The sequence below is a fragment of the Erinaceus europaeus genome, chromosome 13, assembly GCF_950295315.1.
Source record: "Erinaceus europaeus chromosome 13, mEriEur2.1, whole genome shotgun sequence".
NCBI classification, from domain to species: domain Eukaryota; kingdom Metazoa; phylum Chordata; class Mammalia; order Eulipotyphla; family Erinaceidae; genus Erinaceus; species Erinaceus europaeus.
In genome coordinates this window covers 10,492,230-10,504,752 of record NC_080174.1, presented here as the reverse complement: position 1 = coordinate 10,504,752, position 12,523 = coordinate 10,492,230, and positions in this window count along the sequence as shown.

The window sequence follows — 12,523 nt, the reverse complement described above, 5'->3', positions numbered from 1 at the left end:
TGAAGAATGGTCTCCAGGAGCAGTGGATTTCTGGTGCAGACACCTAGCCCCAGAGATAACCCTGGAGGCAAAATAAATGAAATGAAATGAAATGAAATAAAGTAAAAAAAAAAAAAGGAAATCTGTCTTTGTAAATGCTTCTAAGAACTGTGACAATATAACAGTGTAGTATCTTTGCAGAGTCTTTTTAAATTTATGTATGCAAATCTATGTATAGTGCACTACTATTAAATGTGTTGATAAGCTAAGAATTACAGTGATATTTATATTGTGTACATTTTCTTTCACTAAATTATTTATAGTTATACCTTTTATTTAGTGATTTGATATTGGTTTATGAAATTATGGGATAACAGGAGTATAATTCCACATCTTTCCACCACCAGAGTTCTGCGTGCCCACCCCACCCCCATTGGAAAGTGCAGTCCTTCTCCCAAGGTCACAGACATGGATTGAATATTATTTCTATGAGTATCTGTCTATATTCATATATATATTTGCCCCCCTTCTTCTCTTCCTTTCTAAGTTACACCTATACCTACTACTATTTCTGAATGGTCTTCTTTTTTTCTCTTCTTTCTCCAAGTCCTGATGGAATTGGAATTCAGAGCCTTCTAGTCATCTTCTCTTTTAATATTTAATATGAAAGTTTTATTTATTTGTTATTTATTTATTTATTCCCTTTTGTTGCCCTTGTTGTTTCATTGTTGTAGTTATTATTGTTGTCGTCGTGGTTGGATAGGACAGAGAGAAATGGAGAGAGGAGGGGAAGACAGCGAGGGGGAGAGAAAGATAGACACCTGCAGACCTGCTTCACCGCCTGTGAAGCGACTCCGCTGAAGGTGGGGAGCCGGGGGCTCGAATCAGGATCCTTCCGCGGGTCCTTGCGCTTTGCGCCACGTGCGCTTAACCTGCTGCGCTATCTCCCGACTCCCGAAAGTTTTTTTCAAGTATGCATTTGATTCTTATTCTTGGGATAATCATTTGTGCCTCCCTGACCTGACATTAACTCATCTCTCATTGAGAATATTTTGATACGGTTACCTCTGAAACTACCTCCAGTTCAAAAAGCAAGTGAGTGCTTCTTTTTTTCAGTCTCTCTGAATTTTCACAGAATTATTATTTTATATCTTTAGTGCTCTGCCTTCATTTGTACTTCAACATTTACCTGAATTAGACAGAAGCATTTGTTAGTGCTTGTTCATTGCAGGATTCTTGGATCAGAACACCACACCGCTTTGGGACTGAACCTTGGGTCTCTCTGATTAGAGTTCCGGGACTTCCATTATGTAACTTGCCACCTCCATTTGAAATCTCTTTCCTTTCTACCAAATAAAGTGAGAAAGGATGGGATGAATGAGCAAGTGTCTCCCTTTCTGTCTCCTCTATCTCCTCTCCTCCCCTCAGTTTTTTCTCTGCCCTATCGAACAAGACCTAGGAAAAAAGAGAGAGAGAGAGAGAGACAGAGGCCAGAGCAGCACCGTAGCAGACGTGGTGCTATGGATAAAGCTAGGGCTCCATACTTGGGAGTCCATGACACTACAATATCCTACCTTCTAGGTCTACTGTCCAACTCTACAAATATTTTTTGCCTTCAACGAATGTCTTTTCTAATTGTTGATGTGGACATCTACCTATGCTTGTTACCTTTAATATTTAAGCCTTCTTCATCCATATCTAATGTTGTTACATATAAAATACATACATGTATAGAAACTACATACACAAATGTATCAAGTGCTATCTCCAGATACATACATGCAGCATAGACTAATGATAAGTGTATATGTTTGTTAATTAAATAACATGCAAGGTAGAGATATATCTATAATGTATGTCCATGTAACTGAATCTCTTTCTAGACATAGCACTATAGATTCCCTTGCCTGTTCACCGGCAGAAAGCTTTATAACCAAACATGAGATGTTTGTCACAGAGAATGACAGTTCTCTAAATTTCAGTTTAGCTATCCACGCCCATCCTGGATTTAGGAGTCACATCTGATGATGACTTATACATGTAGCAAAAAGTATATCATACTGACAATAGAATGAATTTTGTCTATAAAAACTCATAAGCTAAGGAAAATCAAATGTTTCATGCCAGTAATCCATACACAAAGTCAATTTGGAAAATTGAGAGAACTGACAAATTGACACGATGGATACTATATATGTGTGTGTGTGTGTGTGTGTGTGTGTGTGTGTAAAATATTTTAAATGAATGAACCAAGGCAGCTGTAACATGCAGTTATACCCTACAATCTCATAGTCCTGTGAACCGCTACTGAATCACTAATAATTTTTTTTTTAAATAGTGAGTTGAAAGTGCATTTTGTCAACTTTCTCAACATTTCTTCCAGGCACAAACTCCCACATGGAAAAGAGATAGGTTTGGGCTAAGAAGTAAAAGATTTTTGGGGCCAGGCGTTCATGCAGCTGGTTCAGTGTTCATGTTCCAGCGTGAAAGGACCCAGGTTCAAGTCCCTCATTTCCACCTGCAGGGCAGAAGCTTCACCCGTGGTGAAGCAGAGCTGCCTCTCTCTCCTTATCTCCTCCTCCCTCTCAATTTCTCTCTGTCTCTATCCAATAATAAATAAATAGAGAAACGAAGAAAGGTTTTATTCTTCCTTTCTCTCTTTCTTTCCTTCTTTTCTTTTTCTTTCTTTTTTTTTCTTTTTATTTCAGAGAGAGGACAGGGAAGGACAGAGAGGGAGAGAGAGAGACAGAGAGATGGAAGACACTACAGCACTACTTCACCATTCATGAAGCTTTCCCTGGTGTTGTGCATGGTGCTCTCATGTGGTGCCAGGGCTCAAACCCAAGTCTTCAAGCACAGTAAGGTATGCATCCTACCTGGTAAGCTCTCCCATGTAGCCTATTCCATTTACTTGTATGAGCCTAGTTCCTATCAATCAGCTTTCCAGGCCTCTGGTTTTTTTTTTCTTACCTGTAAACATGAATTAACAAATACAATGTCAAATGGTTTAAAATGTATTTACTGAGTACCTTCAATGTGTCAAGCACTGTTCAAAACTTGTGGTTGATTGAAGAACAAATAGGTATCAATGTCTGTTGGGTGGGAATAATGTCTGCAAAACTGACCTGGGAAGAACCCACCTGTCAAACATGATAGTCATGAGCTTAACTGAGTAATTTTTATTCTTTGAAGCTTTCCAGGTGATACCCAGATAAGTCAAACGGCCATTTTCTTCCCCCCCTTTTTTAATTATCTTTATTTATCGGATAGAGACATCCAGAAATCGAGGGGGAGTGGGTAGATAGAGAGAATGAAAGAGAGAGAGAAACAGAGAGACACTTGCAGCCCTGCTTCACCGCTTGTGAAACTTTCCCCATGCAGGTGGGGACTGGGGGCTTGAACCTGGGTCCTTGCGCATTGTGTTGTGTTCGCTCAACCAGGTGCGCCACCCGAATGGCCATTTTTATGACCCTTCACAGTAGCGTTTTCTTACAAAAGAGCTGTAAATTGGTATAATTTGATGAGCTTCCTATGTGTGTCTATGCTTATTTTATCCTCACAATCAGACCATAAAAGTGGTTGTTATTCTCATCTTGGGAAATTGAGAACATTGTCACCCACAGAAGAAATTAAAGAATTTCCCAGGCCCCAGGAGCTGAACTCAGTTTGACTTCAGATATATTTACTTATGAAATGAAAAAAGAGAATCAGAGCATTTCTCTGACACATGAAATGTCAAGAATCTAACTCAGGTTCTTGTATTTGAGAATGCAATGCCTTATCCACTGTGTCACCTCTTTGGCCACCTGGCACTACTCTTAACCCCCTTACCTTGGACTAATGAACATAAAACCAGTTGAACCCAGTCTAACACCTTTGTATTAAAAATGGCAGTGCCAAACTCTGTATTAGCAAGGTTTGTTGCGCCCCCTGGTGGAAAACTCAAGAAGGAATGGAAAAGGAAAAGAGTGGAACCAGAAAAGACCCTTACAAGCTCACCGACATCCTGGGTTCTTCAAAAGCTGGCAAAGGCAAACTCAGGCAACATCACGAGAATGCTTGATGAAACAAAAATAGTTCCCATGATGTAGTTCTCTCCCTCTCTGTCTACCACAGTGTCATTCCCTGAATGGATCTGCAAAGGAATCCAGAAGCAAACTGTCCGATCACAGTATTTACCAGAAAGAGTTTTAACTAAAATGCATGTGTCAACATGCCCACAAACATGTTCACTCGAATCCACTGGACATCCCTGCCTAAATGGGAATGAATCACTAACAGAAAAGTGGACAGAGTCTGCATTTCTTTTTTTTTTTTTTTTTATTTAAGAAAGGATTAATTAACAAAACCATAGGGTAGGAGGGGTACAACTCCACACAATTCCCACCACTCAATCTCCATATGCATTTCAACACTGAAAGGCTTCATGAGATTTCCCTAGTTCCTGGAACCACCTTCCTCAAGTTCTAAGGGCCATTGCTGTACTCTCTCCTCTTCAAGCAAATGTCACTGTTTCTTTCGATCACCAAAGCAAAATATAGCAATAAATGCATAGTAATATTTCTTTTGCTCATCAGACCACAGTTAAAGCCTTAACTGCAGGCTCACTCAGGCAACTTGAAGACTGCAGAGTACTTCATATGTGGTGTCACAAACATTTGTGACAGTACTTATGAGCTCAGGCAAGAGAGAAGGAGTGTTTACGCTCTTAGACTTCTCATCTGTCTTCTTCTCAGTCTCAGCATGGTAATCACTTTGCTTCCCGGAAGTTAGGAAACTCTCAGAGGGGACCGGGCAGGAGCGCAGTGGGTTAAGCGCACATGGCAGTAAGCACAAGGACCAGAGTAAGGATCCAGGTTCAAGTCCCTGGCTCCCCACATGCAGGGGGGGTTGCTTCACAAAGGTGAAGCAGGTCTGCAGGTGCCCATATTTCTCTCCTCCCTTGTTTCCCTCTCCTCTCTGATTTATCTCTGTCCTGTCTAACAACAACAACAGCAATAACAGTGATAACAACAAGGTCAACAGAAATAGAAAAGATGGCCTACAGGAGCAGTGGATTCGCATAGTGCAGGCACGGAGCCCCAGGGATAAGCTTGGAGGCAAAAAAAAAAAAAAAAGAAAAGAAAAGAAAAAGGAAAGAAATAGGAAAGGAGTCTCTCAGAAAGACTTATAAAGATTTATTCTTGGAGCTGGGTGGTAGTGTACCTGGACCTGGTTAAGTGCTTGCATTACAGTGTGAAATACTCAGGTTCAAGTCCCTGGTCCCCACCTGCAGAGAGAGAGCTTAACAAGTGGTGAAGCAGGGCTACAGATGTCTCTCTCTCTCTCTCATCCTCTCAATCTCCCCCTCCCATTTCAGTTTTGATTGGTCTCTATCAAATAAAATAAAGTTTTAAAAAGCATCTATAACTACTTTTTTTAAAAAGGCTTATTCTCAACACTTCCTACCTGGAGTGCTGGAAAAGGATGACTTTTAACTATGCCGAACATTTCAATTAGCCAGGAACTGATTTTTCCTTATTTTAGTTGTTGTTGTTAATATTTTGAATCAGATTTCCAACATCAAAGGGAAATGGACTTTTAATTTGAAATCATTTCCTTTTGTTGTCCTTGTTTTATTGTTGTAGTTACTATTGTTGTTGTTATTAATGTCATCATCCTTGGATAGGACAGAGAGAAATGGAGAGAGGAGGGGAAGACAGAGAGGGGGAGAGAAAGACAGACACCTACAGACCTGCTTCACCGCCTGTGAAGAGACTCCCCTGCAGGTGGGGTTAATTTGAAATTCTTTTTCCCATTTTCCCATTTCCCAAGAAATCTCTTCCCATTTCTGTTTCTCTCTTTACTTGTGCCTGCACCATGAATCCACTGCTCCTGATGGTCATTTTTTTTTCCATATTGTTGTCGTTTTTGTTATTGTTGCTGTTAGACAGGACAAAGAAATAGAGAGAGGAGGGGAAAACAGAGAGAGGGAGAAAAAGACCTGCTTCACCGCTTGTGAAGCGACACCCCCCCACCTCTGCAGGTGGAAGCCGAAGGCTCGAACCCGTAACCTTATGCTGGTCCTTGGCTTTGTGCTCTCTACCACCTGGTCTCCTCATTTTACATTTTTAACAGATCTCTTCATTTGGGGACATTTTGATTAATGAGATTGCTGTTGTCACCGGGGTACAGTTCCACATCACCCTCCACCAACTTTTTGTCTTTCTTTCTCCACCATAAGATAGTGGGCCCCCAAAGCAAGAGTACTGAGAGCCTGAGTATTTAAATCTATCCACTGCCGGGGTCAGGAAGTAGCGTAGCGGTTAAGCGCGCTTGACCCAAAGTGTAAAGGACTGGCGTGAGGATACGGGTTGGAGCCCCCAGCTCCCCACCTGTGGGGGGGAGGGGGTGTCGCTTCACAGGCGGTGAAGCAGGTCAGCAGGTGTCTGTCTTTCTCTCCCCCTCTCTGTCTCCCCTTCTCTCTCGATTTCTCTCTGACATATCCAACAACAACAGCAATGACAACAATAATAATGACAACAAGGGTAACAACAAGGGCAACAAAATGGGAAAAATGGCCTCCAGGAGCAGTGGATTCGTAGTGCTGGCACCCAGCCCCAGCAATAACCCTGGAAACTAAATAAATAAATAAATAAAAGTAAATCTAAGCACTGGTCCTTCCACTTCCAGAAAATTCCCGTTTCTGTATCTAGAATTTGATTAGTTTTGGAAAGCTTGTTTGATTCTAAATAGTGCCTTGTTTAGGCCATGGGCTCATTAGCACACCCCCATTGATTATATAAGATCTGCACTATGCAGTAGAAACATAACACAAACTAGGAATTTTAAATTTTATGTATTGAAAGTTTCTACTGGCTACACTAAGTTGTTTTAAAAACCAGATTGAAAAAAAAAAAGTCTCAGCATTTCATTTAACCTAGTAAACCCGGTATATGATTCTTTCAACAAGCATATAAAATACAAAAGTTATATACTTATTATACTCTTTAGTTATTTATTGGATAGAGATAGCCAGAAATCAAGAGGAATGAGGGTGAGAGAGGGGGTGAGAAACAGAGAGACACCTGCAGCTCTGCTTCACCACTAGTGAAGCTTTTCCCCTGTAGGTGGGGACCAGGACTCGAACCCAAGTCTTTGCACACTGTAACATGTGCGCTCAACCAGTTGCTCCACCGCCTGGCCTCCTTAATATAAAAATTATTGATGGGGAGTCCGGCGGTAGCCAGCGGGTTAAGCGCACGTGGCGCGAAGCTCAAGGACCTGCGTAAGGATCCCTGTTGGAGCCCCGCTCCCGTTGCTTCACAGGCGGTGAAGCAGGTCTGCAGGTGTCTGTCTTTCTCTTCCCCTCTCTGTCTTTCCCTCCTCTCTCCATTTCTCTGTCCTATCTAAAACGGCAACAACAACAATAATAACCATAACAACAATAAAAATCAAGGGCAATAAAAGGGAAAAATAAATTTAAAAAATTTTTAAATCAAATAAAGGTAAGCTTAAAAAATTATTGATGAGAGTCTACATTCCTTCACACCTAATATTTGATATCTAATGAGGGTTTAAATTTGTGGTGCATCTCAACTTGGATTTGGATGAGCCCAGTTTTAAGCATCTGGGAACTACACACTTGTGCACAGGACAGTGCAGATGTCTACTTGCAATGTAGACAAGGCGTAAAACCAATAAAAAGGAAAAGCAAGAGTCATGCTTTTGGTACCTTATACCACAAAATAAATAGTAGATGTCCACCCCCAAGCCCAGCCCGACCGAGATTAATGCTATACTCTGGGATTTATTTTAAAATCTGACCCCACAGACTGAATAGAGAAACAGTAAGACTTGACTCATCCATGGAGGTCGGGAGGTAGTGCAGAGGGTTGAGCACACATGGCACCAAGCCCAAGGACCAGTGCAAGCAAGGATCCCGGTTCGAGCCTCCAGCTCCCCACCTACAGGAGTCACTTCACAGGTGGTGAAGCAGGTCTGCAGGTGTCTAGCTTTCTCTTCTCCCCTCTCTCTCTTCTCCTCTCTCAATTCCTCTGTCCTATCCAACAACAATAACATAAACGGCAACAACAACAATAATAATGGCAACAACATGGGGAATAAAAATGGCCTCCAGGAGCAGTGGATCCGTGGTGCAGGCACTTCTTCCAGCGTTTGCCCTTCTTCCGTAGCCAGTCAACAGCAAAGCTGTCAGGAGCTGCTTGTTGCTGGCTTTGAAAGTGACTGGGATCCACGTGGATTCAGTCGGCTAGGAAGGATCGTCAGTTTCCCCAATGAATGGGTACTCACGGGATGCACCACGAGAAGGTCGATCCAATGCAACCCGGTGCAGGCACTGAGCACCAGCTATAACCCTGGAGGCAAAAAAGAAAAAAGAAGACTTGACTGATCCTTTTCTGTATTTATTTCTCAAACCTGATCTCAAAAGTCTGGTGTTGGAAGAGCACCACCCTGTGGCCTCTTGCAGTTTACACAGCTGAAGCACAATTCGAGGGAATGGAATCAGCATCAAACAACTGGAGTAGGAAGTTTGAGACATGACCTGCAAACTCTTGGGCGGTGCACATGCCATAGTCATCTACTAGTTCCCTCCCCCACCTCCCACATTATTAAACATTTTGGGGGCCTGGGTGGTGGCTGACTCAGTAGAGCACACACTTTAGCATGAACAAGGACCCTGGATCAAGCCTCTGTTTCCCACCTACAGGGAGGAGACTTCACAAGAGGTGGGGTGCTGCTGTGGTGTCTCTGGCTCCCTTTCTCTTGCCCCTCCCCCCCAGAAGAAAAAAAATGGGGGAAGAGGCAGGGGATAGGCCAGCAGAAATAGTGGAGTCCTCCTGCAGACACTGAACTCTAGTGATAACCCTGGTGGCAAAAATAAATAGGTTAATTAATTACAACATACTTTAAAAAGAAAATGAGTTAACCACTGCCACACACCAATGGATGAACCTTAAAGTAATGTTCAGTGAAAGTCTAATAAGACATAAAATGCTTTGATTTCATGTATCTGGTGTCTAGAAGACTCAGCTAATCCACAGTGACAGAAAGGTCAGCGATAGCCTGAGGACTAATAAAAGGGGTCACAAATGGGCAGAGAAATATTTGGGAGTGATGGGTATGATTTCACGTGTATTTATGTCAAAATATCCAAGTATGCATGTGAGGCTGGGTAGTGGCGCACCCAGTTGAGAGCATATGGTATAATGTGCAAGGATCCAGGTTCAAGCCCCACTCCCCACCTGTAGGGAGAATGCTTCATGAATGGTGAAGCAGGTTTGCAGGTATCTCTTTTCTATCTCTCTCTCTACCTCCTCCTTCCCCTCTCAATTTCTATTGTCAAACAAAATGAGGGGGGATGACCTCTGGGAGAGGTGCCAGCACTGAACTCCTGCAATCCTGGTGGTACTTAAAAAAAAAAGTGGGGGTCGGGCAGTAGCGCAGTGGGTTAAATGCACGTGGCGCAAAGCGGGAGGACCGGGGTAAGAATCCCGGTTCGAGCCCCCGGCTCCCCACCTTCAGCGGAGTCGCTTCCCAGGCGGTGAAGCAGGTCTGCAGGTGTCTGTCTTTCTCTCTCCCTCTCTGTCTTCCCCTCCTCTCTCCATTTCTCTCTGTCCTGTCCAAAAACAACCACATCAGTAGCAACGATAATGATAACCACAACACTGGCCTCCAGGAGCAGTGGATTTGTGGTGCAGGCACTGAGCCCCAGCAATAACCCTGAAGGAAAAAAAAAAAAAAAAAAAAAAGCACAATGCTATTTGCCACCATAAAGCTGCACTGACAAGGAAGACAATTATTTAATGTTACTACTTTTGCAGGATTAAAACAAAATAATATGGTCCGGGTGGTGGTGCAGTAGACAAGGTGTTGGGATCTCTGATATGAAGTCCCAGGCTAAGTCTCTGGCATCACATGTGCCAAAGTGATGCTCTGGTTCGCTTTCTTCTTCCCTCAATAATTAATAATTAATTCTTTTTTTTAAAGGTACAAATCTATTTGTAATAAATCTTCTACATTAGACTTATAAGAAAAATAGTGAAGTCCTGAAGTTTAAGATCCTACTAAGAGGGTGTCGGGCGGTGGTGCAGTGGGTTAAGCACATGTGGGGCAAAGCGCAGGGACTGGCGTAGGGATCCAGGTTTGAGCCCCCGGCTCCCCACCTGCAGGGGAGTCACTTCACAGGTGGTGAAGCAGCTCTGCAGGTGTCTATCTTTCTCTCCCCCTCTCTTTCTTCCCCTCCTCTCTCCATTTCTCTCTATCCTATCCAACAACGAACAACATCATTAATGGCAGTAATAATAACCACAACGAGGCTACAACAACAAGGGCAACAAAAGGGGGAAAAAACGGCCTCCAGGAGCCGTGGATTCATGGTGCAGGCACCGAGCCCAGCAATAACCCTGGAGGAAAAAAAAAAAGAGGGCCCCAGCAGTGGCATACCTGGTAGAGCGTACACATTACAATGCCAAAGGACCTGGGTTGAAGTCCCTGGTTCCCACTTGCATGGAGAAAACTTCATGAATGATGACACAATACTCTATCTTGGTCTCTATTTCTCTATATCTCCCTCCCCTCTCTGCCTCTATCCAAAACGAAATCAAAGACACAAAAAGAGAGAAAGAGAGAGTGAGAGAGAGATCCTTTTGAGAACTCAGCTTTTCTGAATTCACCTTTAATTTTTCCACTTGTAATTTAAAACATACTTGGTTTTTTAGAGTGCAGTAAGAATGCCCTTGTCGGGAAGATTACTAATGGAAGGCTGGGAACCCGAGTCCCTCGGGTGGAATAAGATGACTAGTTGGTTGAGGGTTAAATGCAGATAGCGATCTTTCTTCCAAACCAACAGTGACTTTGATTGCAATCTTGAAGACATCACAGGTAAGTCTTTTTTTTTTTTTTTAAGTTTTCTTTTTGCGTGTTTTTTTTTATTTGTTTTTGGATAGAGACAGAGAGAAATGGAGAAAGAAGGGGGAGATGGAGAGGAAGAGAGACAGAGAGACACCTGCAGACCTGCTTCACGGCCTGTCAAGCGACTCCCCTTCAGGTGGGAAGCCGGGGGCTCGAACCGGGATCCTAACCTGTCCTTGGGCTTTGCAACACATGCGCTTAACCCGCTGCGCTACCGCCCAATTCCCCACAGGTAAGTCTTAAGAATCATCCTGTTCTTTTGCTGTTTGCGTAGCTGGACAACTTAGAGCTTATTCATCAGCCTACAGACTGTTCCTTTTTCATAAACAGATACTGTCCAAAAATTTCTGGATATCCTAGGTGTTTTTTTTAACTGCCGTAGCTTGCTGAATCACCACAGTTGAACTTGTTAGAAGTCCAAGGTCATTTCCTTCAAGAGTTAACTCAGCTGTTTGGGTTTGAGATACTGAGCAAACACCATCTCACCCCATGTGAACACTGCATATTTATTTCCCCCTCAAGAAATTTCAGATTCCAACAAGAGGCCCATCTCCAGAGTAACAGTGTTGACGGGTTCAGTAAGAATACAGTGAGCGTACACACCTCATTTTGCAGAGGAAACCCAGTGGAAGTGCATAAGGTTGTTCTCTGCACAACTTACAAGGTACAAACATTAGCTAGTTCCTTTCTTTTTATTTTTCCTCCAGGGTTATCTATGAGGCTTGGTGCCAGCAGGCACTACAAGTCTACTGCTCCTGGTGGCCATTTTTTCCCACTTTTATTTATACATATTTTTTGTAGTTGTTGTTGTTATTGGATAAGACAGAGAGAAATCAAGAGAGGAGGGGAAGACAGAGAGGGGACGAGAAAGACAGACACCTGCAGACCTGCTTCACCGCTTGTGAAGTGACTCCCCTGCAGGTGGGGAGCCGGGGGGCTCAGACCGGGATCCTTCTGCGGGTCCTTGTGCTTTGCGCCATGTGCACTTAACCCGTTGAGCCACCGCGGCACTCCCTACACCGCGGCACTCCCTATATTTATTTGTTTTTAACCAGAGCACTGGTCAGCTCTGGCTTATGACGGTGGAACTAAAACTGGGACTTCGGAGCCTCAGGCATGAGAATCTCTTTGCATAAACATGCTATCTACTCCTCCATCCCCACCCCCACTTCATTTTTTTTTTTTTTCATTTTATTGGCGAGGTCAGCAAGAAACCGAGAGAGGAGATAAAAGAGAGTAAAAGAGACACTTGCAGCCTTGCTTCACCGCTTATGAAGCATCCCCACTGCAGGTGGGAAGCAGGGGCCCCAATCCAGATCCTTGCTCTTAGTACAGTGAGCGTTTAACCAGGTGGCCCTTGTCCCACCCCGGCCAGTTCCTTTCTATTTGCCCACCACGTGTCAATTCTGAGCCTCCTTTTCTTTCCAAGGAGACTGAGTTCTGCACTGTGAATTGAATTCCTTTGGCAGTATGCCTCTGGGGCCTTTCACAATGACTGTACCTTCAGAGATGTCCACGTTTCTGGAATGCCTACTGACTGCTGAGACTAGGGCAATGTGAAATGCACCCTTGTTACAACAAAGATCTTGTAAATCATTTCCTCAATACAGTGATACTAGAGATGGGGTGT